The 26,142-nt window shown below is 49.3% G+C and overlaps 1 protein-coding gene across 3 annotated transcripts in view; it reads right to left on the bottom strand.

Moving 5' to 3' along the window:
• TSHZ2 (teashirt zinc finger homeobox 2) overlaps positions 1–26,142 on the bottom strand; it is a 487,911-nt gene that overhangs the window by 209,264 nt on the left and 252,505 nt on the right. The gene's annotated exons all lie outside the window — the stretch shown is intronic.

Genomic DNA, 26,142 nt, shown 5'->3' on the forward strand with positions numbered 1-26,142 from the left:
ATTGCCTTCAGGGGGGGAATGCCTGAGCATCTGACCTCCCCCCACAGATAGGCTGAGAGATATTGTGACTATACTGGACTTGCGTTTCACCAGGGCTTCCACCACAGGGGCAAGCAAAAAGCCAAGTCAAGTGGGTAGAGAAAGGCGATCAGTGGGACGCTGGGGTTGGGGAAGAAGGAGGTTGTGAAAGGGTCACCTGTTACTAGAGGGGCACAAGAACTTCATTGGGCAAAGTGGGGCAGATGCCAGAAACACAAGGCTTAGTCACAAAGACATGGGACAACGGACATTCGGATAGATGGCAAGGCACAGGGAGACATGGCTGGGTAGGACAGTAAAGGAGTGAACCAAGAGGCATGGTAGTACCATGAGGTCTAGAGTTGCCAGACAGCTCGCTTATCCGAACCAGGCCAACGAAACCACATATGCTGGAGCACCGTGCTTTGTAATCTTTGACTCTGGAGAACTGGGTCAAGTCTGGGGTTCGATGGCCTGTAACATTGTTTAGGCTTTCTCTCCCACTGGCTATTTGACTTCAGATTCCTCATCTGTCCAACCCAACCAGGAGTGACTCTCTCAAGCCTGCAGCTACTAAGGGTTCTTCCAGGAACAAGGCAGAAAACGGAGGAGAAAGCACACTGGGAACCCTCACGCCTCCAGGGGCAGTCCTTGGGCTACTAGCCTGGGCCCCAGGTGGAAGCTTGTCAGAAACGCAGACTCCTGGCCCCCTCTAGGTTGCTGAATGAGGACCACTTACCAAGCTCCCCGGGGTGGGGGGGGTGGGGGGGCGGAGATTCATCCCAGCACTAACCTTCCAGAAAACCCCACTACAAGTTGCAAACTTGTTCCTCAGGAGGGAGCTGTGGAGCAGTTGACTTTTCCCTCTGTCTCCGTTCCTTTATGTAGGTGAGCCCCAGCTTTGGGAAATCAGAGAAAGACTTTGGGGGTGCTGGCTCCTTTCCTCTCCAGAGACCAAAGACCCAAGTGCCCATGGTTTAGCCCGCTCTCCATTTTTACTGAGAAAACACAGAGCAAGAGAGAAATCCCAGTCAAATGAGTCATCTAGTTCTAAGGACTAAGCCGTTGCCATACTAGGGACATGCTACCAGGAGAGACCAGTCCCCGGAGAAGGACATTGTGCTTGGTCAAATGGGAACACAGAGACAAAGCGGAAGACCCTTGATGAGAGGGGTTGATGCAGTGGCTACAACAACAGGCTCACACATGGGAACAAATAAAGGTGAGGACGGCCCAGGGTTGGGCGGTTTTTTGTTCTGTTGTGCATTGGGTTGTGATGAGTTGGAACCTACTCAAAGGCACCTAGCAACAATAACAACAACAACAACAGTTCATGAAAAGGAGTACTGGGGCAACTTAACAATAGTTACGTACTTAGCTGCTTACTGAAAGGTTGCCTGTTCAAACCCCCTCTCCCCTCACCAGTGGGTCCACAGAACAAAGACTTGGTGATCAGTTTGCCAACATAACAGACTTGAACCCTATAGGGTAGTTGTACTCTGTTCTGTGGGGTCACTGTGAGTCCAAAGTTGACCCGGTGGCACACAGCCACAACCTCCCCCAGGGAACAGAGGCGTTAGTCTACCAGCCTTGGAAGGAGGCAAACTTCTGCTCAAATCTTGTTCCTTTGCCTTGCTCTTTAGGGTGGCGTGGGGGCCCATCGTTGAACCTTTCTGTACCTCGGAATCTTTCTCCATTACAGGAGAATACTAGCAGTACTAACCTCCCAGGCTTGCCTGGTGAATTCTATACAGCAAGACATGAAACAGACTAAGACTTTAGGGTGACTGCTGGCTCCCCAGATCTGACCTCGGCGCTTTGTGAGGACCGCCATCTTGCTTTTTAACCAGAATCAGTCAACGCAGCCATTCTTTGGGTCCCCCCATCCTAGACTGAGTCAACAGCTCCCGATGGTTGTTCTTTGTCATTTAGTGCGAAACCGTCCCCACCAGGAGCAGAGGCATCCCTTCCGGGGATGCCCACAGAGGCGAAGGGCAAATATCAGAGAGCTACCATGCTAACGTCTGCAGGCCTGGAGAAAGAAAGTAGTGCATCAGCCAGGGGGACAAAGGACTTTGCTGGAGGCCTTGGGCATCGCGTTTAGAGAGATGACAGATGCTCACCGCAGAAGATCTCCTAGATAAATGCTTTATATACAGCATCTACCAGGGGGTGGAGTGGTGGTGGGGCACAAGCCATTATGGAAAATCATCCTGAAGACGATTTTTTTAAAAAGGAGCAGAGTGAGAAAATATTCATGGAGAAGGGTGAAGAGGAGGCCACTTCATAAGCTTGCTGGTGACTCCAGTTTGGAGATCAGTATCCTTACATTATCCTCACAGGGAGAGAGGCATGCAGGGGAGGCAGAGGGATGGAACAATACAGGGACAAAGGCTCTTCCCCATAAGACTTTCCCTACATGGTTGGGGCTTGAGTTTTACAAGCAGCAATGACTGACAGGTTTTCATTCGCTTCCTATATAGGTGAAAGTCGGACACTGAATAGGGAAGACCCGAGAAGAATCGGTGCATCTGAATGATGGTGCTGTGGAAGGATGTGGAAGGGGCCCTGGCCTGCCAGAAGAACAAACTCCTGTCTCTGAAGATGTACAGCCAGAATGCTCCTTAGAGGCAACGGTGGCAAGACTTTGTCTCACGTGCTTTGGCCATGTTACCAGGGGAGACCAGTCCCTGGAGAAGGACATCAAGCTCGGTGAAGTGGAGGGACAGAGAAAAAGAGGCAGGCCCTTGACCGGATGGGTGGACACAGTGGCTGCAACAATGGGCTCAAACCTAAGAACCACTGTGAGGATGGCATAGAACCAGACCAGGCTTGCTTCTGTGGTGCATCGGGTCACTACGAGTCGAACCGACTCGATGGCCAGGCTGTTTCAACAAAATGTGCAGGCCTGTTCTCTATACACACTTCCCCCACCTATCGGTCTAGAAGCTCATGAAGATACAGTTTCTCCCAAGATTGGAGTTTTGTGTTTGTGTTTTTTCTTTTTCGGGGAGGTGAACAAGAAAAGAGACAGCGAGTCATTGTCCACGCTGACCTTCCGAAAGAATAGAGGGCGGCATTCTTTTCAGAGGTCCTCGCCATGGCAGCGTTAGCACCGCGTCCACCACTGCTGGACCATGCTGAGCTTGCTTCCTTCCTCACTGGCTGGAAGTCAAACACCTTTTGCTTTTTTCTCTCCCTTTGCCTTTTGGCAACGGCTGCTTCTTGCTCTGAGATATTTCATGCAGATAGTGGACAATGACCACTGCTCGTGGCCTTTTCTTGAAGACGTCTCACTGCATTAGCCAAGCACGGGCCATTCTAAGCTGCTGCTTGCTGCACAGTTTACAGCGGTGGAGGAAGAGGGAGAGAAGGGCTCAAGTAGAAAAGGAAATGTTTTGGAAAAGATGATGGCAACACATGTACCAATGTGCTTGATACCACTGATGTATGAATTGTTATACGAGCTGTAAGAACCCCCAATAAAATGATTTATAGAAAGAAAGAAAGAGGGAGAGAAAAAAGCCCATCATGCCCTTCGAGAAGCCAAACTGGCGTGGTTGGGCGCTGGCCTTTCTGCTTCTGAGATGACAGAAGGAGGAGGTGGAAAGGGCTCAGCTGAGCTCAAGCCTGTGGGACCTGTGGCTCAGTCCTCAGCCAAGAAGGCTTCCCGTGCCCTCTGCAGTCCTACTGTGCGGGGCTCAGCGATGGTGCCTTCCATGCTTCTGTACGTTGGGCTCTCCATCAACATGAGCATTGCCATCAGTCTGGCAGAGAGGCTCACACTGTGGAGGACTTAACGGATCCCCATTGTTCCTGCTCAGGAGTTGAGCAGCGTTTCCAGCTGGGTACCGAGTGGTCAAATCTAAGGATGGAGGAGCCCTTTCAGGGCAGGCTTTTGTGAAGGGCTCTCATCCCTTTGTCAGCACCTCCATCGTGTATTTGAACACCATTAGGGCATAGAGGTTGTGCTTTAGCTGCTAACCACAAGGTCGGCAGTTCAAAACCACCAGCTGCTCTGTGGGAGAAAGACAGGGCTTTCTACTCCATAAAGAGCCACAGGGATGGAAACTCACAGGACAGTTCTCTTCTGTCCCACAGGGTTGCTATGAGTTGGCGTCGACACAATGACAGTGAGTTGGTGTTTTGGAGAATGATGGAGAAAGGGACCCTTTTGGCACACTGGTTAGGTCTCAGCTACTAATGGGAAAGTCAGGGGTTTGAACCCAGCTTCCGACAATCTGTCTCTACAGAAATACATTGGCCCAGGGCACTACCATGCTGCGTGAACTCATGACTTCTTAATGGGCATGGTTTTGGCCCACTGGGGGACACTTGGCCATGTCTGGAGACAGTTGGTGTTGCCACAAGGGGAAGGGTGGGGTGCTACTGGCTTCCAGTGAGTTGAAGTCAGGGATACTGCTGACTGTCCTCCAGGGCAGACAGCAATGCCATGCCCCCACTATATCTGGCCCAAATCATTATTAGCTGAGAGAGCCTGAAATGTTACGGTCACTGACATCTTTGGGAATTCATGATGTCATTTGCCAGTGCGTGGACTAGAACCTCTATGGACTGGGTTGTGTTCCCCAAGATATGAATCAGCGAGGCTGGGCTTCTCGGTATTGTATAAGTATCCTCCGTTTTGTGGCCCAATGTCATTATCCCATGTGCTGTAAATCCTCATCTCTGTGATTAACTGACAAAATCAGAGGCAATTTTATTAATGAGACAGGATGCGATCTACAGGATTTGGTTGCATCTTAAGGCCGTGTTTTTTGAGAGACACAAGAGATGTCAACAATCCAGAGCAGCCTGGCTATTCCAAGAAAGAAGAGCCGGGAGCAGAGTACACCCTGTGCACCCAGGGTCACTGGGCTGAGAACCCACTAGACCCAGGGGAAGATGCATGCCAAGCCACATGATGGAGATCTTGAAGGAGTGCCAACCCTGCAGATGGTTGAAAGAAGACAAATACTTCTTGCCCTCAGCACCCACAGAGGGAGAATGTCTTTCCCTTGAGCTGGCACCCTGACATCAGATGTCTAGCCTCCTAAGCTGGGAGAGAATAAATTCATGTTTCTTAAAACCACCCACTTTTGGCATTTCTGTTGCAGCTGTGCTAGGAGAATGAAGCCAAGAACCTTCTCAGTGTGAAAGCAGAACCACTCCTCCCCTACCACCCCTAGGATCACCCACATGTAACCCCCTAGAGCACCCACACATAACCCCCTAGGAGCACCCACACGTAACCCCCTAGGAGCACCCACATGTAACCCCCTAGGAGCACCCACACGTAACCCCCTAGGAGCACCCACATGTAACCCCCTAGGAGCACCCACACGTAACCCCCTAGGAGCACCCACATGTAACCCTCTAGGAGCACCCACATGTAACCCCCTAGGAGCACCCACACGTAACTCGAGAGCACAGGATCTGGAAGCCAACCTGCCTGGGTTCTAATCACGCCACTTTCTCTCATCCTACCTTTTCATCTTGAACAAACTAACAGCCTCTGTGGGGCTCAGTGTCCTCGCCTGTGCCTCAGAGAGAACAATAGCACCCGACTCAAGGATTATTGTGAGCGTTCAGCAAGCTAACTGGACAGAACTCAGCATGCCCCGTCCTGGAAGCACTCACGGTGCAGCGCCCACGACTGTTAGTTCATCAGCTGCCTGCCAGGGTGTCATGCGGTGGTGTCTCATGTGTTGCAGGGACACTGGAAGCTCTGCCACCGGGACTTCGTACAGCAGCAGGCTGCGGTAGCACTTCCAGACTAAGACAGACTAGGAAGAGAGGTCTGGCAACCAGCTTCTGAAAAGGAGCCAATTGAAGGCATATGAGTTCCAGTGACATGCACTCCGACTAGCTTGCCTTGCACCTGCTGTGAGCAGGGATGACTCGCTGGAGGAGGGACGAGAGTTTAGAGATGTCAAGCACAAGCGAGGGTGTGGTAGTTACAAAATCTGTTGTCAACTTGAGACTAGGTAGAGCGAAGGGGTGGAGTTTAGACTGTCAATCAGGTCACAGCTTGATGACCTCATTTGGAGGCGCTAAGGAGATAAATAGCTCGCTGGAGGCAGGACACACACTCACTCCTAGGGAGACATTCCTGTTGACAAGACACATGGAGCTATGCTAGAGCTCTGGAGTTGGAGGAACCACGTGGAGACCCACACCAGCACTGAGTTGCTTACACCGCCACTGGATCCACAAGACTTTCCACCCACTGGCCTATGAGCTTCCTGCATTCGGCATCATTGTATGTGCTGTGTGAGTCTGAAGAGGACTTTATAGATTGGTTTCAGATATCTGGGCTAATATCAGACTTATGGATTTGATCTGGACTGGGCTGGGATGTTTTCTAAATATCCAATTGCTCTTGTGTATAAAGCTCTTTCTTATACACATATGAGTCTACCTGGATTTGTTTCTCTAGTCAACCCAGACTAACACAGAGGGTGAGATGGATTGGCACTGTGGTCACCATGGTGGGTTCGAACATGCTGACATTTGTGAGGATGCTGCTGTTCTGGGTAGTGTTCATTATGTTGAACATATAGTACCCACAACTCATAACTGACCCATGGCAACCAACAGGGCTACCATCGTGGTTTGTACGATCAGAACAGAGAGTGTTCACGAAGAGCCACTTTAGGGAGCAGAGGTTCTCAGGACTTTGGGTGTCCACTCTTGCGAGTTCTGGTTGGTGGGGGGACAGCGGGGACGTCCATCAGTTTTCTAGCATTACTCTCAATCCACCTGGGTTCACTTGAATTCCCTTATCAGATGGAGTATTTTATACGACAGGAAACACACAGACAAAAAGGTTAACGGAAGGGATTAGTGCTCAGAAACCACTCCAGTATAGTATGGCCAACTCGTGAGCAGCTCCTCCTTGCCCTCTAATGCCATGTGAATTTACCCTTCTCCCTCCTAGTTGTCCTTCTGTCCTGCAGGCAGCCAGCCTTCAAATCACTGGTAAGGATCCAAGGCTTCTCTTCCTCTAACGTAAGGCTGAATAAAAACCATGTACACCTATTCTGCCTTACTGATCAATTCCACTTAGAGCCACACTTAGGGACAGCTCTCATTGGTAACCCGGGGATTGTCTGGAATGCTGCCAAATACATCCTGACCCCGTTCAATCCTTCATTAGCTAGGTGAGCTTTTGAACCTTTGAGCAACTTCTATAAAACAGCGAGTCTGTCTGGGGCCAAGCTGGCGCTGGGCAGTTGGATGGAGCAGTTCTCGGAAATGGCCCCAACCCTGGGCGATGCAGGGGCCGTCGATCTTTTTGAATCGACAGTTGAATAATCCATCTGAAAGGTGACCAGGGATTTTGGACCCTTTGATTTTCAGCGGGGGCTGATGCGAGAACAGGCTTGTCAAGGCTTGTCATCTTTCTGCTGTCCTTACCTGTAACGGGGATTGGTAAATTGGAAAAGTCTTTAGGTCACGATGTCAGCATGCTCCTAAGTGGTACCAAATTGGCCATCCTCCCAGGAGGGGGATATGGGGAAGGACAGCGCTGTCTAGTGATTTAATGCCCTCCACCACTGAGCACTGCTAATGCCTCCTATTCCTTCCATTGCTCCGGCCTTGAGAAGGTGTCTGGCCCTGGTTTGGGTTTCTGGTATTGTTCTCTGCTTTCAACATCCTCTGAGGCTAGTGCCCAGTCATCTACCAAAACCACCCCCATAGAAGTGGAATTCTTTTAAAAATAACAATGCATGTATGATTATTATTTTTTCTTACCCCCAAAGGCAATGTTCGGCCAGTTGGTTAGTTCAGATGCAATTGAGCATAAAAGCTGAAGAAGACGAACCAGGGTTTTTGAGCTGGAGGATGGGTTGGAGTTTTGGAAACGTGTCATCTGCAGTCTCTGAGGCCTTAGAATGACAGAGTGGAGGCACAGGAAATGAGCAGTGGTACCTAAAGCCAGAGGCTCGAAGAGGACATTGGTGGCTGTCCCAAGGCCTATCCGATGCTTGTCAGTCTCCTCTTTCTCCTGGAGAGAGGCCGGTGGGTTTGAGTCACCCACCTTGCTGTTAGCAGTCCAATGCTTCAACCCACTACTCCTCCAGGGCCCCTTACAAACATATGAAAACGCAGTTTTGGGAAGTGCTGAGCAGGCGGTCAGTGGATGCCTTACAGCAGGCATTATTGACGTTGCTTATTTAATCTCTGAGGTGTGGGATTGACCACCTCCTGGTTGTGTGTGGACGCCAACTTGCAGTCATTTTATAAGTGATTTAGGCCTAGCCTAAGGCAGTAAACTCAAATCCTTGCCATTGGGCCAATTCTGATTCATAGAGGCCCTGTAGGACAGGGTACCACTGCCCCTGTGGGTTTCTGAGGCCGTAACTCTTCATGGGTCAGAAAGCCTCACCTTTCTCCCACAGGACCTTGCAGTTAGTAATCCAACTCTTTACCACTACACTACCAGGGCTCCTTTTCCTAAGGGAGTAGACAGTCAGTAGTCTCGGTCTGACTGGGTGGTTAAGAATATTGGGTCCATTCATTTCCCTTTTCCTGGTCTCAAACACGAGTGGACAATTTCCTGAACTGCTAGTAAGAATCCTACTAGTGGTTTTGGTTAGGAAGGAAAAAAAAAAAGACAGGTGTTGCTATTTTAAAAGAGAAATCCCCTTTCGAGAAGGTGGCTTTGGTCGATGGCCAAGGACCAGTGTCACAGGATTTAAAAAGCAGAGAGAGAAAAGAAATAGAGGAAACCGAGAAAAGGGACAGAAAGTGAGGCAATTGGAAGACTAGTCCAATACACAAACAGTGCAGAGCCCAGAAGATGCAGCACATTGGAGCTTCAGCCTTGATCAGACTTGACCTGAAGCTTAACTCTTGGTACACTTTGAAAGGTCATGAATAATTAATCCCCAAACCTGCTATGTTCATCCACAGTGGGTTATTTGTAGCTGAGAGCTTCATGTCATATCTACTGGTCGATGCAGTTTTAGAGTTTGTATGGCGGCTACTTGAAAAATATAGATAGACTTGTACCCAGGTGTGCACCTTTGCCTTGCTGTGTGCGGACGCTAGCCCGACACCTTGCAGGATGCACCTGGTTCTGTCCCTCTGTGTAGGTGATCCTTAATCCCTAGCAATTACCATGGGAACTGTTGTAGTATTTGGTTGGACAAAGTGTCAATTCATCTGCTTTTCCTCTTTGCCCATTAATTATGCATGATGCTAAGAGGGTAGATACTGCAGGGCCCAGGGTTGGCGATGAACACACTGTTATTGACACACGGGCTATGTCCACATTCCTCTCAATGCTTTTTCTCCAAATCCCAAGTTGTGTGTGTGTTTAAGTCTCTGATGATTTATTTAAAGAACAAAGGGGTAAAACAAAGATAGGAAAACTATGAGATATGTTTGAGGTGTGTGTGTGTGGACACATAATCCCAGTGTAGTCCCTCAGACGCTAACCAAAATTCAAACGGCTGCTGTGGAGTGGATCCCAATTCATAACCACCATAGAAGGCAGAGAAGAACTGCTCTACAAGCTGTGAGTATGCCCCGAAGTGGACGGTGACATCTTTCTCCCATGGAGGGGCTGGTGGGTTCAACCACTGGCCTTTAACCAAGCGCACCACACCACCAAACAGAAACCCTTGCCATGAAGTCATTTCTGACTCACAGTAACTCGAGGTAGTTTCGGAGGTTATAAATTGTTACAGGAGAAGACAGCCTCATCTTTCTCCTGCAGAGCAGCTGGTGGGTTTGAACCACTGACCTTGAGGATAGGAACCTAAGGCTTACTGACCATGCCACCAGAACTCCTAGTATGCGACATGCCACCAGGGCTTCTTAATCTGACTCTAGTGCCACGGGATTTGAACTCTGAGCTCAAGGACTTCCGGATTCATCTGGGCAACTGTGCTTTAAAGGGTTTGTTTATTGATTCCACTGCTTGATCCTTAAGGGGTCAGGTTCATTGTAACCACCAGTCTGTGTTAGTCATGGAATGCAAACCATTTTCCAGCCCTCTCCACAGGGACCCAGCTCCAGCTAACCAGGGACAATTTCTGTTGCTTACAACAAACCGCATCTCTGTGGTAGAGTGTGCTTGATATTTACTTGGGTCCAAAGGGTGCATTTGCATGAACTGGAAGGGGCTGGCCTCCTTGAACAGCAGTGTGAGCTCTTGGTGGCATTTAACGCTGGTGGACATGGAAATAAGCCCCTCACCGTTGGGTCCACTCCTGCTCCAAGCACCCCCTAACATAGAGCTTCCCCTGGGGCTTCCCTGGCTGTACCTCTTCACAGAAGCAGACTGCCAACACCTGTCTCCTGCACAGCAGCTGGTGGTGGGTTCAAACTGCTGCCTTGGTGGTCAGCAGCCCGATGCTTTCAGCCACTGCGCCACCACTGGGTTCCTGATTCAACACTCACTCACTGCCACCGAGTCGAGGCTGACTCAGAGCAACCCCAGAAGGCAGGGTCGAACTGCCCCTGTCGGTTTCTGAGATGGCACCTCTTTACGGGAGTAGAAAGCTCCCACGGAGCGGCTGGTAATTCTGAACTTCTGACCTTTTGGATCGCAGCCCAACAGATAACCACTATGTCACCAGTGATCCTTCTTGGGCTCCTTGGGTGGGTATTATTATTCAGGTGTTTGTCAACCCACAGACTGACCTACAGCACGATGCTAATAGCAACACCCTATTTCTGGAAACCAATTATTTCCTGCCAAGCCAGCGTCCCTCCTTCTGTGCGTGTTCTCTTCTCCGGAGCATGGCTGTATGTATGGGTCCGCCTCGCAAGTGTGTCTTAGAAACGGATGGTCCCCAGCGAGCTGAGCGCACACGTCTAGAGTACATTCACAGGACTCTAGTCTACTGTGTCAGTAATCTGCATATTTAAGAGTCCCCACATGCTCATTGAGACGATCGATGGGGCTGGCTCAGTCTACTGGGTCAAAAATCTGCTTTAAATAGTCTATACACACAGTCTGTTGAGTAAATAACAGCATTTTCAGAAAAGGCCCTAAATATATAATAGCATGATAAATCGCATCAGCTCCTGAAGACGCAGGCTCGCCACCGCTGATCGGGAAAATGATGTGCACTCTAACAAGCCACTTACAAATGATCTCATCTTTCCCAGCCGTGGGAGCAGCATCCCCTGCTTGGCTCTGCTTTCCATAAGGGGAGGAAGAACACGCAGGCTCGTGTGCACACACATACGCCGTAGAGGATTACGACCGTCTTGCACAAAGAAACTGGGGTGGAGCAGTGGGTCTAGCTGGAGAGGTGAAGGCCAGGGAGCCTTCGTGCTTTCGTTTGGCGATGCCACGCCACTCAGCTGTGTGTGATGCTGAGAGTGAGGTTGGGCCCCAGACGCACACACACCCGTTCTGCCGAATCAATTAGAAGCATCGACTCCCAGACCTCCGCCTGACCTCATTTGGCTGCGAGAGGACTGAGCTGATCGCACTTCATTAGATGCTGGCGTGCTTCCGACCTGCCTCTGAGCTCGCCGACTCCGAGATCTCCCCTTAGTAAGTGCTTTGCACGCATTCTGTGACGCTAGCCTCCCCACAAATGCTCCGACGCTGAAGGTGATCTTCCCCGTTCACTTCGTAAAGACAGAGGAATCGTGAGCCGTGACAGAGGCTAGACAACTTTCCGAAGGCCACGCACTCAGCCACTGGTAGACAGTGGTGGGTGGGAACGGATTCGATTCCAGGACCTGGGACCTCTGGGGGTGTGCCAGCCAGTTTGCACCATGCCCTGCTTGGTGCTGCAGGGTGCAGCTGGGCTGGGATGCAATAGACATGTTCTTTGACACGAGCTGCCATGGTGCAAGACTTTGTATTAAATGACAGCAATGAGGAGACGAAATAGGTTTGGACAAACCGAAAAATTAAACTCACTGCTACCAAGTGGATTCTGACTCATTGCGGGCCTCTGGGACAGGGTGGAACTGCCCCGGTGGCTTTCTGAGACTGCGATTCTTTACGGGAGTAGATGCCTCACCTCCTCTTTCTCCAGCGGAGTGGCTGGTGGGGAAGCAGCCCGATGGCTAATCATTACGCACCATCCAGGCTGCCATCAGGTTATGGTGACCAAACCAAACTCACTGCCATCAGGTTATGGTGACCAAACCAAACCAAACTCACTGCCATCAGGTCGATTCCGACTCACACGTGTCCTCCTAGGGAGTAGAAAGCTCAGTCTTTCTTAGGGCTGCCGGAGGTCTTGAACTGCCGACCATGCAGATCACAGCCCAACTCCTAACCGCTACACCATCAGGGCTCCTTCCTATTCTGCCTTCCCCTTTGCTTTCCCTAGATCACCTTCTGACTCACTCGAATGTTAACCTCACTCTGTCTGTTCTTGGCTGTCCATACTTGTTGGTTCGTTTGGAAGTTTCACTGAGGCCTAGATCTCTCTCCGTTTGGCTCAGTGGGACAATAAGCATCTAGAACACAACACGTTGCATGTAGTAGGTGCTCAGTGAATCAATGACTACTATATAGGAAACTTTGCATATTTTTAAACTCTATAGTGAGCAGCACTTACCTACCCATCAGAACTTACATAGGGGTCCTGTAGGTTGGTTGCATACCTGTGTTCTATTTTGGATTACACTATGGCCCCCAAGGACTGGTCTTACTCCCCAGGCTTGTTCACTAGGGCTGTCCTTTGCAAATCAAGTGTGCCTCTATAACTAGAAGGAGATAAGGGAAGAGACACAGAACTTGGGCTGCCTCTTACTAGGGAAAATGTTAAAAGGAGTCTAAACGTTTAGACCTGGTGTGTAGCTGGTAAGCATTGTGCTTCTAACCCAAAGTTTGGCAGTTCCAACCCACCCAGTGGTTCCTGGGAAGAGAGAGCCGTCCACCCACTCATGGAAAGGTCCCAGCCTAGAAATCTCCTCGGGGCAGTTCAACTCTGGCACATGGAGTCACTATGAATGGAAAAAAATCAACTGATGGCTTCTAACGACAACAAGAGATCCAGCAGCAGCAGCTGCAGAAGCAGCAAGGTTTGAGCTGAGTGGGGTGTACAGCCGCACGGGTCCTGGGTTATCAGTGATACACAAACAAGCCATCAAATATTTCCTAACACTGAAGGCAAGCATTTGCAGATTTCTCAATTGCTTGAGCTAAAAATCCCAATGTATGTTCTTCTATTGCACCTTCCCGAGCCCTGATTCTACAGAGCTGCAGTAACCCATGCCAGGGCCTGGCTCAACTTCAAAGTGAGCTTTCTTGGTTAGCCTTGGTGCTGTGTGGGAAGGCCCGGGGTCTCCCTGAAGTCTCTTGTTCTGAATGGGAGTCACCCACTTTCCTCCACATAGTCTGTCTTCTCATGGAACTTGGAGGCAATGTATTGTTTACGATAAGGAGAATAGCAGCCGAACCAAACACTCACTGCTGCCAAGCGGATGCTGACTCAGAGCAACCCTGCCCGACAGGGCAGAATTGTGCCTGCGGGTCTCTGACACGGTACTTTCAATGGGAGTAGAAAGCCTCATCTTTGGCTGGTGGGTTCGAAGAGCTGACCTTTTGGTTGGGCAACAGGTCACCCACTCCACCACTAGGGCTCCCTAGTTGTGTGATTTCAGGCAAGTTCCTGAAGCTCCCCAGTTCTCCATGTTCTCATCTGGCAAATGAAGTTAATGAAAGTACCAACCACACATGATCATTGAGAGGATTTAATGAGAAAATGGCACACTTCCTCTTTTTCCTTTAGCTTTTTGTGTGGCTCCTACGTAAATTTCCAGTCTTAACAGAAAGGTCTTATCTTTCCTGGCCTGTTGACTAGGTGAGAACCCCTCCTACATGCTCATGACATTTCCCCGCTGCAAGGCCTAGTAAAATCACAGTGAGACAATTCTATGTGTGATTGTCAAGTTCTTGACTCTCGCCCAGCGAGCACGGGGTATTGTGTTCCGGCGGTTGCTGGGTCTTCAGCACTTCTTGGAGAGCCGGGAGCACAGAATACCCTTTATAAATCGCATCTTGCTGATTGCAAGGCCTTTTAAAAAATATTTGAACATCGCTGCAGGCTGCCATGAGTGTGCCTTACCCATCAATGGCATCTTAAAAATGGCTGCCAGGGGGCAGTTGGAAGCATTCAACAATGTATTCTGCTTATCTTTTCTTTCTTCTACAGACACAAAAGTGTTGTGTTATTTAAAAAAAATTTATTTAAATTAGCCCAAAATCATTTTTTTAAAAAAAGCAAGTATTAAAAGAAAATACGACGCGCTAGTAGGAGAGCCCTGGGTCGTGGTTTAATTATAAGTACTTCTCTTTCCTAGTGATGCAGAAGGTAAGAATGCAGATTATACAGAATTGCCTCTTCCAACCGCCCCCCGAGAGAACACACGCTCTGCCGAGTGGACGCTGACTCATGGTCTAGCCTCTTGGACGAGACAAAGGCAACGCTTGTTCACTGGTCACTGATGCCACTTCTTCCAGACCTGTTCTCTCAGGTACTATCTGCCTCCACTAGGAGGGTCGGCCTTCTCTTGGCCCATCTTCTCCCCAACTGTGAACTTTGGGCAGCCCAATGGGTCAGTCTGGGAGTCTGCTGCCCTTTACCTGACAGGAGGTCAGCTCGACAAAGGCTACTTAGCCGATTGGTTGGGTAAAGCCTAGATGGATGAATGGCTAGAGCTGAGAGCCCAGAGGAAGACGGCCGGCTGAAGGGTCTCAACCCTGCCTTTGCTTTGCTGGACAGAGTCGCAGGCCTAGCTCCATCCCAGGATGGCTCAGGGATGAGTCTTTTGTTTGGCCTGCAAAAGTAGCATCAGTTCTCAAGAGTTCATCACGCAGGACTGAAAAACTCAGGAGCCTTTAGATTGTAGGGCTTCCCAAGCCTCACGTGAGGGTCCCATAAAGAGGCTAGGTGGAGCAAGCGATCATGAGCCTTCCTCTACATGGGCTCGTAGGGAACGCCGATGTTCACAGTAGCAAGGAGGTCTGCCATCTAAGGAAGCCTCTTTGTCTTCTGGGCTGAGTCTGTGCTTCAAGACCAGGAAAAGAGACTCATGACAGGCATGCAGTTGGTGCTCAATAAACACACATTGAGTTTATTGAATCCCACGCCCATTATATTCAGTCTTCCAAATTGCTCCTAGTCCACCTAAAGGCTCTACCCTGGGCTCCCTGACTTTGGGCTCTAATAGCCCTCAACATCCCGATGGAGCTTTCCAGGGCCACCTCTGGAAGTGGCCCCCTCATTGCGCTGGTGGTAACTTGGTAGGTAACGCAAGGAAAGCAGCAATTCCATAAGCAACCCCTCTACTGCCTGTTGAAGTCAAATGCCTTTCCTGCAGATTCGTTCTGAAGGGGTCCATGGATTGATTTACAAGTGCAGCTAGTTAGGAAGGCACCGATGATTTGTATATGCAGGATGTCAAGAATGCCCTATACACTCCCTCTTGTCACGAGGTGACTGATAGCCCTTCAAGTGTTTACTTTGTTTGTTTCAGTCAAACATAAATAGACAGAGACACGTCTTGGGCTGAAGGCACTTGCAGAAATAAGCTCCTTCAACTCCAGAGACACTGACGATGAAGACAAAGTGCAGGTGCTGCAGTGGTGACAAATACCTTCCGCCCCATCCAGACAGCGAAGCCGTCAGCGCGCCCACCTTTCCCAGGCTCCGAGGGCACGTGCCAGTGAGGACTTCTCTAGCCACCTTTTACTTTGAATCCAAGGGGTTCATTTACTTTTAATCTCCATGATGTTTGTCAGGGGGTTGGACATGTGTTTGCTCTTTCTTTTATTGAATCGGTTCTTGTTCATTTGGCCAGCGTCTATGTTTCTCCCCTGTCTGCCTGTTTACAGAGCAAGGGGCACTGAGCCGCCACTCGCTCGGCTCCCTGGGCACCCACGATGGGCATCGCCTTCCAGCTACCCCTGGGAGGCCCCTGGATCTTCACTGTGTGCAAACACAGTGGCCACTGGATGCTCTTTGTGGATGTGGGCGGAGATGTTAGTGAAAGGGAAGGGGGAGAGTCATGGTGGTGGGAAGAGTTGACTAGCCAACCAGTGGCTAGTCTCAAGGTTGGGGATTCAAACCCACCCCACAGCTCCATGAGAGAAAGACCTGGCCATTCGCTTCCATGGAGCTCACTGCCCAGGAAACCTTCCACGGCAGACCAAATCTGTCGTGCGGGTCCCTGTGAGTGGGAACGGACAGCACAGTCCACAACAGCCACAGCAGGGGAGGGAGAGAGGCCAGGAGGAGCAACGAAGCTGCTGGAATAAAGTCATAAATAGTAAAGTAAGTCACTGCTTCACCCAGACAGAGAACCGATGTGTCGGAGCTGTGGTGCTGCCAAAGCATACTGACTACAGCGCGGGTTGCCGGAAGAGCCAACAGACGGGCTTTAGAAGACAGACAAGAGAAGTGATCCTTAGAAGAGAGAAAGGCGAGACTTCCTCTGGTTTACGTTGGCCACATCATAAGGAGAGGCCAATCGGCAGAGAAGGACCTCCTGTTTGGTGACGCAGAGGGTTGGCGAGAAAGAGGAAGACCCTCAAAGAGATGGATTGGCCCAGGGGCTGCAACCGTGGGCCCAAGCCCAGCAGTGGTTGTGAGGCCGGGTGTCGTCTCACTGTAGCCAGAGCCCAGTCCGTGGTACCTAACAACAAGGTGAGGGAGATGTTGCTCACAGGGAGGAAGTGTGATGGAGTGAAGAAAAAGATGCATCTCTCCATGAGCTCAGTCATGGTTGAATTAAACATCTGGGCACCGAGGGTGTGGACTGGGTCAGGTGCCAGAGATAGAGCATTGGAAGAGGCACGTGTGTCCACACTGGCTGGAGATGAGAGCTCCACAAGCCAATGCATGCCCGAATTAAATTAATCAAATGCAATCATGCAACTCATGAACTACTTGTCCATCAAGCCATCTGTCTTGGGATGAGTCACACAAAGGGTCCATTGTAGATTTAAAGACATGGGTTTGGGTTTGGCCACATTTAAGGTGTGGTTGGATTGACCGTCCCAGAAGTTGTGCTAAGTGAACGTGGGGGAGAGGTGATGTACTGGGTTGGTCGTGTGTCTGTAGGCAGGGCCTCAGGGAGAGAGAGGATTGGAGGACCGTCACTGTGATTAGCTGGGCTCTCTGTGCAGGGCCTAGTGGGAGGGCCTGCACGGGGCTGGCAGGTTTCAGGCCCCAAGAGAGCAGCTGCTCCGCTTCCTGTGCTCGGTGGGTGCTCTTGCAGGCCACAGTGAACTCGTGCTGGGACTCCCCGCTCTTATCCTGCCACCCTTTCCCATGAGGCGGCTGGTGGTTCAAGGAGCCCTGGAGGTGTAGTGGGTTATGAGTTGCACTGCTAACCTCAAGGCCAACAGTTCAAACCTAACAGCTGCTTCTTGGAAGTAGGATGAGGTTTTTTGCTTCCGTACAAGCTTTACAGACTCGACAACAGAAAAGTGGGTGAAGGGAGATGTCGGACAGGGCAAGATATGACAAAATAATAATTTATAAATTATCAAGGGCTCATGAGGGAGGGGGAGTGGGGAGGGAGGGGCAAAAAATGAGGACCTGATGCCAGGGGCTTAAGTGGAAAGGAAATGTTTTGAGAATGATGAGGGCAATGAATGTACAAATGCGCTTTACACAATTGATGTATGTATGGATTGTGATAAGAGTTGTAGGAGCCCCTAATAAAACGATTAAAAAAAAAAAGCTTTACTGACCCAGCAGACTCAAAGGGAGCCATTCTCATCTGTCAGTGGCTGTGAGTTTGGCTTTGAGTTTGCACTTGTTGTCGATACTTAGGTTTGATAAGGGGTGAAAATCAAACCAAACCCATCGCCATCAAGTTAATTATAGGAAGTGACACTGCCCCTAGGGTTGTCCAAGGCTGTCCCCTTATGGATGTGGACTGCCTCATCTTTCTCCTCCACAGAACATGGGGGGCTTGAACCACTGGCCTGTTGGTTAGCAGCCAAGTGCTTACCCAGCACGCCACCAGGGTCTTCTTCCTTGTATCCGTAGAGACAAATATCCCTGTCTTTAGCATGGCGGCTATCAGCTGGAGGTGGCAAAGGAAACAGAAGAAGAGATTTTATCCCTCAAGGGTCATTGGGCAGCATCTGAAGACACTTGGGGAGTCCCTGGGTGGCACAAACAATTAAGCAGTGAACTTCTCACCAAAAGGTTGTAGGCTTAAGTCCACCCAGAGGCACCTCGCAAGAAAGGTCTGGTGATCCCCTTCTGAGCTATCCATCATGAAAACCCTCTGGAGTGTAGGTCGATTCTGACATGTGCGGGCGTGGCTTGTTGGTCTTTGCAGCACCTTGGAGGCTGACTGCATTAGTGCCCCTAGGGAGGGGTGCTACGACTGGTGTCTAGTGGTAGAGGCCCAAGGTGCTGCTAAGCCCCACACGAATGCCCTCAATGCCACGGGCTGAGAAACACTGTGTTCAGAGTCAGTCTCACTGATGGTGGTCTTGAGAGACTGTGACCTCATCATCTGCAATGGCAATGGGCCTCGGCAGCTACCGTCAGGACCTGCCTGGGAAGCAGGGGGCCGAGGTGAGCGTGAGCTTCTGACTGTGCACACAGTGCTAAGCTGGAGAAGCCAAATGAAGAGGGTGTCCTGTCTTCGAGGTGCTTTATCACAAAGCCAGGCTCGTTGCCTTACACCCGCCTCCGGTGCTCGGTGGGCATGAGTGTCGGGGAGGAGGTGACTGCGCGCGTACGAGGATGTATGTGAGCGTGGGTATGTAAGCGTGTACATGAGTTGTGTGGGAGGGTGTATAACTACATGAGTCGGGTATGTGTGTTTGTGTGCTTTGCACATGTGAATGTGTGCATGACAATGCAAGTGTGTGTGCGTGAGCTGTGTCTGCATGAGCTGTGTGTATGTGCATATGTAGTGTATCTGTATATGCACAAGTTGTGTATGTAGTGTGTGTGAACATGTGTGTATGTAGCTATGTGCAGAAGTGTATATGAGTATATGTGTCTGTGGTGTGTATCAGTTTGTGTAGGTGAGTGTGTGCATGAATTGCATACGTGACTATGTGAGTGTGTACATGTGGGTGCCTGAGTTGTGTGAGAGTGTGTGTATGTACGTGGGCATGAATGTGTGTAGTGTGTGTATGTGGGTGTGATATGTGTGTAAAAGTGTGTATGGGACATATGGAAGTGTGGATTGTGATAAGAGTTGTATGAGCCCCCAATAAAATGATTTTTAAACAGTGTATATATACATGAGTATGAGTGTGTACAGTGTATGCGCGTGTGCATGTGGGTGAGTGTGTGTGCACGTGGGTGAGTGTGAACATGTGTGTGTGCACTGAAGGGAGAGCGTGTCCACTTCCGCATCCAAAGACCTTCAGGCGAGACAAGCAACTTCTGAAGAGGAACAAGCCACCTCCCCGTTTGTCGGTCAGGACAAGTCCTGCCGCCGCTCGCTTCACGCATCATCTGGCGTGGACTTTTGTTTTCCTCCAGTACACCCTGGTACAGCTTTGAAACTCCAGTTTGTTAAACAAATAAACTAAAATAAATTCCAAAGTGAGGGGCCCCCGGGGGTGGAGGGAGGAAGAAGGAAAGAAAATGAGGAAAAACTACTGTAATCGCCTCCCTCGCTTTGAAGTCACCACTGATATGGCTCCGAATAGATCCATTCAAGTCCAACTAACGTCAGACAAATGTTTAGCGTACAGGAGGAAAGCCACAAAGGCAGGGCTTCATCAATATTTCACGACAGCCTCAGGGAAACGGTAGATTGCAATGCTGTAGGGCAGCTAATGGAATTACACACAAGGGTTTTGTACATATAAAATAAGCAGCTACTAAAGAAAAAATTACCCTTCCGTTGGATAGAAACTGTATAAAACGGCAGAGAGGAAACAATTAAATCCGCACCTCCCTTTCCCCCAACATTTATTCAAGTCACTGCGCTGGGTCATTTAATATCAGGTATGTGTGTGTGTGTGTGTGCCCTCCCCGCCCCCCTCGTCAGGTCATAACAAAGATGAACATTTAGGAAAAGAAACATAAAAGATCGCACAACCCGATGAATAATTAAAGACACTCCTGAAGAACATTGCCATTGTGTATTCACAGAGTCCTTGCTGCCTCACACAATGTGTTTATATAAAACATGATTACCAGCCGGCAGAGGCCACTCGGGACACCCCCTGGCCCTGTTGGTTGCGACAGTGAAAACCCAAACCCAGACGACTGCGAGGTAGTTCTGGGGGAGGCGCAGGTGAGTGAGGGTCTCGAACGTACGCTTCATTATCTGGGCAGGCTGAGGCCCGGGTTTCTCTGGGGGCAGATGGACAGAGGGAGATGGGGGCTCTTGGATTCCATTCAAGAAGCTCCCGGGAGACTGTGCAGCAATTTCCCCTATAAAGCCCTTTGTTGGAGTGCAACTAAATAAATAAATAAACAAACAAAAATTCTACATACGAAAACAAATTGCATTTCTCAACCAATCCTGGGGCTGAGCATGAAAGCTCACCTGCTTTCTCTAACCCTCAGAGCTTGGGAGTCTCCAAACAAGAGCCCAGGGGTGATTGAAATCTCATGGTATGGGTGCTAGTGAGGGGGCAGTGCTGGGGCTCACACTTCACACCAGTTTGGCAGAATCCACACCTATTTTTTGTAGTTGTTAAGTTCCATGACCATGGTTAAAAAGGTACTTGGAATCAGGGTTCTCTCCAGGGTGGGTGGCTGGGCAGCTATCCAAAGTAGAAATCACAAATTTACATTCCTTCTTCTTTTTTACCATTCACCTGCGTATTCTAAAGCGCCTGTAATCAAGTTCATTCCTACCATGGGTATGAAAAATTAGATGGAACTAGGCTTGTAATAACATCAAAGAATATTGCACGTGAGGATGCCAATCAAGAAGCCAACTGGAGATATCTTAACTAACAGCTTGTTATGTTTGTCAGGTATTGTTTAATATTTTTTCATTAATATTTTAAAACTCTTCTGACAACATAATCTAGTTTTGGGTACCTCCTTTATTGTTCTGTAGCGTTAAGTGTAGGACATCATAAACTACGTTTCGTTATATCACCTTTCTGTATTTAGAACGGTCATCAGGGCTGTGAACCAGTTGATAAATTATTTGAGTCCCACCACGGAGTCTAGGTCAGTGGCTCTTCCCCAGGAGCCACATTGCCATCACTGTAGACATCTGTGTGTCTGGCGGAGTGGGGAAGGGACAGGGGAGTGTGTGGTGAGTGCCAGTGGAATCTCGGGAGCCGGGAGTACCCAGAGGTTCTGTGGAAGAGCCCGTCAAACAGAGAGGCCTCTCCCACGGAAGGGGTGTGGCTGTGAGAGGCTGTGCAGCCGATCCCACGCACAGTGACCTCCGTATCATGCAGGAGAACCGTAGGGTTTTTTTTGTATGTGACATGGGAAGATTGCCAGACCTTTCTCTCTCTGAGTACCTGGATGGATTTGAACCGCCAATCTTTTGGTTAGCATACAAGTGCATGAGTACCATTCTATGAGGGTCCCTTGGGCAAATGATTATCTGGCCCCAACTGGCACATGGCTGGGAGTTAAAAAAAACCTGCCCTAAGTGAGCCATGGAGGAGCCCTGCTGGAGTAGTGGATTCCACCCTGGGCTGCTAGTCACAAGGTCAGCAGTTCAGACCCAGCGGCAGCTCCTTGGGAGAAAGGCGAGGCTTTCTGTACACACATAAGGAAGTACAGTCTTGGAAACGCACAGGGGAAGCTCTATTTGGCCCACAGGGTTGCTGTCAATTAGAGTCCACGCAGTGGGTTTGTTTGCTTTTTTTGTTGTTGTTTGTTTGCTTTTGATTTAAACCACCGGAATATCTGAGCTCGCTTAAAATAACAACCCCCTTCTTCATGCGGTTTCCCAACTGTTCAGTGGGTCGTGGTTTCTGTTCTGAGTCTCTGGGCCCTCCTGATGCTGTGGGTTAGGCGCTGGGCTGCTAATCTCGAGGTTAGCAGTTCAAACCCACCAGCCAATCTGTGAGGGAAAGATGAAGCTGTCTGCTGTCATAAGGACTTACAAAAACTCCAGGAATTCTCTATAGGATCATGCTGAGTTGGCAATGACCCGCGGCAGTGGGCTAAGGGAAATAGCCCATGCCCAGTCCTTAGAAACCGCAGTGGGATTGGACAGGGCTCCTACCCACACACTGTTTAAATTTAAAAAGAGAGAGAGTGTGTGTGTATGCACCAGGGGGCTTCAAAAAGTCCACGGGAAAATGGAATTAAAAGGTAATGGTATTTTTCATGAACTGCTGAAGCCCCCCTTGTGTAGATATAAGTATATTTTTAGATCCTTGTATAGATATAATAATATCTATATCTGTATCTATATCTATATGTAATAGAGTAATAGCCACTGGATACTGGATACATAGCATGTGATAGGAGCCTTACTAGATGCTGCTGGTTTTATGTCAAGTCCTACAATGAAGCATTTTTGCTGATAAAGGAATCTGCCCAGGGTCGTTGACAGAATCTGGCAGGGCTGAGACTCAGACTGTGGGCCTGTCACCGAGGGGCCCTGGTCCCTGAGCTCCTCTGTCTCCCAGCTGGTGTGTGTGGCCCCGGTGCATGTGCCTGTGATGCTGGCCGGCCAGGACTGCACCTCTCTTATCTGCCGGGGTGGCTCCCAGCGGAAGGGCCACCACACAGGACCTGGGAGATGCTTGTCAGCGAAACAGTGGAGCCCAGCCTGGCAGCCGGTGGTCCGAGCACAGAGAGCTGTGACCATTGAGGACGGCGGCTCACACAGGGGGTGCTGTTTGCGTATCTTTGTTTCAGCTGCTTTTGTTTCAAGGGAGGCTGTGAGGGTGAAGATGAGATTAAAGGACAGAGAGAAAGACATGCACAGAGGGAGATGTGGACGGAACCGGAGGAGAGGGAGAAAGGAAAGAGGAGAGGGGAGGGGAGGAGAAGAGAGGAGCGAAAAAGAGAGGGGAGGAAGAGAAGGAGGAGAAGAAAGATGAGAAAGACAAAGAAATTGCAAAGCCCTCCTGATTCCAGAAGGAGGTGGGTGTCAGCTGCTCAGGAGAAATGTGTTTCTTCTTCTGAACCAGTACAGCAGAGGGAGAGGTTGGCAGAGGACGGCCAAGTGAGCTGGAGGAGCCAGAGACCCCGAATCAAGTAAGGAGATGGGGCTGTCTTTTGTGAAGGTCTGGGGAGGGAGAAGGGCCCTTGTGGAGGGTGCTGGGTGCTCACAGGGTGGTCTGTATGAGGTCCTGGTGAGCCAGCACCCAGCAATGACCCCCACGATGAAGGAGACAGCTGTCCCTCAGTATCATGGGGACTGGTCCCAGGACCACCTGTGGACAACCAAATCCCTGGATTTGCAAGTCCCTTCTATAAACGATGGATCTGCACACACCCACGCCTTCTCCTGTATGCTAGAATCCTCCCTCAAACACCAACAATATCCGTCCCAGTCACCCAGTCGATTCTGACCCACAGCAATCCTAAAGGAGATAGTCGGCCTGTCCCCATGGGTTTCTGAGAGTGCCAGTCTGTACAGGCAAACAAAGTCTCGTCTTCCTACTGAGGAGCGGGTGATGGTTTCCCAACACTGACTTTGCCGTTAGCAGCCCAAGGCATAACCCAGTACACCACGCAGGCGGTTCCCTGTAATCACTTCTACATCACTTCTGATAGATAGTACAGTGTAGACGCCACACAACTAGCCCTTTACCCACTCTCGCGGCCTTAGAGGGATTGGTTTGACAACTGATTTGATAGAAATGGGATGTTATCAAAACTACTATTGTAATGGACTTGTTCAGATAGTTTCCAAATAACTTCAAGTTGGGCTAATTAACCCCATCCCCTCTGCCTCTTTCCCAGTTTAGAGTTTAGGCTCAGCCTTCCTGGTACAGCCACTGGCCACTTCTCCAGGTGTGAAACGCTCCTTCAGCAGAAGCTGTGATGTCATGGGAGGAGCCCTGCATTTGTCATGGAACTGGTCGGGGTCAGCCTCAGTTCTGACAATCACTCTCCCATGCCCTTTCAGGGCACGGCCTTCCTTTCTCCAAGTCTGTTTTTTTAGCTCTCGGCGAAGGCTACAAAGAGTTGCCATCACAGTGTTGGGAAGATTGGAATGATGAGGTGCCTTATGGCTAATAAAATGCTGTAGCATTTCTTTGGTGGTTTGTCAATGTGAGGGTCATGTGAAGGTTACCATCGCCCCGGCCAGCACTTAGGGCGAAGTCCCCTGGGGGACACTAGCCTTCTCAGCATTATGAATCTTTCCTAGGATTCAGCTCACTCTCTGAATGGGTCGATCCATCAATTACACAACAGTTATTGCGAGGCTACCATGTACATGACCTAGGGGGCCACGACGGGCTCCCAACGCACAGAAGTTCACACTCTTGGACACTTAGAAAGTGTCTCTTGATTTAACTTCTGCTTGGCTTTGAAATGCAGTGGTTCTTAAGCCTGGTGGGAGGTGACTGGGAGGAGAAAAAGAAGAGGTTCTGCCACCAATAGTCTTCTTCCTTCTTCCCAAAGGCCAATTGAAAAACATCACTGAAACCAGGGATGGGTAAACATGGCCCACGAGCCAAATCTGACCTAATCCCCATTTTTCTTAATCCAGTTTAATTGGAACATGTTGTCAGGTGCATTGAGTCTGTTCTCACTCATTTTGTGGCCGTTTGTACAAGAGACCCAAACTCTACCCAGCCCTGCCCCGGCCTCCCCGTCGTTGCTGCGTAACTCAAGCCCATTGCTGGAGCCATTGCTCAGTCCACCCCACTGAGGAGCTTCCTCTTTTCTCTGGTCCTCGACTTTATTAATCTTTGTCTCTCTCCAGAGCCTGGCCCTGACAGCACGTCCAAAGCCACCGTCTCTCCATTCTCATTTCTAAAGGCTATTCTGGCTGGACTTCTCCCAAGACAGATCTGTGTTTTTTCCTTCTCCCGGTATTCTATGATATACTTAATGTTCTTTGTGAACACCATACTTCAAATGCATCAACTCTTCTCCTGGCTTCCTCGTCTTTCTTATTGGTTCAGCTTTGCCTGCATATGTGATCATCGAACACATCCTGGCTTGGAGGGAGGTGCACCGTTATCCTCACGGTGACCTCCCTGCCTCTTAATACTTTAAAGAGGTCCTTTACAGTGGAATTGCCCCCCAAGACAATAAGCCATGTGACTTCTTGGCTGCTGTTTCCATGGGCATGGATGGTGGAGTCAAGTGAAATGAAATCTTTGCCAAATTTCATCTTTTCTGCATTTATCACAATGTTGTATATTGGTCCAGTTTTGAGGATTTTTTTTTGCTTCTTTATGTGGACATGCAGTCCACACAGAAGGCTGTAGTGTTTGATCTTCCTCAGTAAGTGGAACATAGTTATACAACTGCTCATTTATGCAACTTCAAAGTCTGTGATCATTCTACAAGGACAGAGTAGAGTAGTTGCAAAAAACTCACATGGCTTGCACAGCCAAAAATAATTACTCTCTGGCCCTTCATGTAAAAAGTTTGCTGACTCTGATTTAAATACTTGCATACATAATTAATCATCTCTAACTCATGTGGAATAATGTGCACATGTCCAATGATAATAACCATTTATTAAATTCTTTCCTATGAACTAGAGACTGCACTAGCACTTGACGTGCCTAGTCACACTATATCGTCAAGGTACCATGAGGACATTATTTTATGACTCCTGCTTGGTAGATAGGGAAGTCAAGGCTCAGAGAAGATAAGTAACCATGCCCAAGTCACACAGGGAGTCCATGGGATAAGATGTCAGGGTTTTTCAAACTTTAGTCTTTCATGTATCACTGCCATAATTTACATTGATACTCACATTCCTAGGGTCATTCTTTGCAATACACAGACATGCATGGATTTATCCCCAAACTGAACTTACTGGCATTGAGTCTATTCCAACTCATAGTAAACATGTACAGAGTTTCCAAGGCTGTAAGTCTCTATGGGAACCGATAGTTTTATCTTTTTTTCCGTGGACAGGCTGATTGGTTTGAACTTCTAACCTTGCGGTAAGTAGTACAAAGCATACCTAACAAAATCTCCACGGTTATATATGTTCACATACACATGCTACATCTATCTGTCTGTCCGTCTGTCAATCATCTATTTATCTATCTATCTCTCTATCATCTATCTATCT

The sequence above is a fragment of the Echinops telfairi genome, unplaced genomic scaffold (genome assembly GCF_000313985.2).
Source record: "Echinops telfairi isolate 266 unplaced genomic scaffold, ASM31398v2 ScPeMD7_5592;HRSCAF=6446, whole genome shotgun sequence".
Classification (NCBI taxonomy): domain Eukaryota; kingdom Metazoa; phylum Chordata; class Mammalia; order Afrosoricida; family Tenrecidae; genus Echinops; species Echinops telfairi.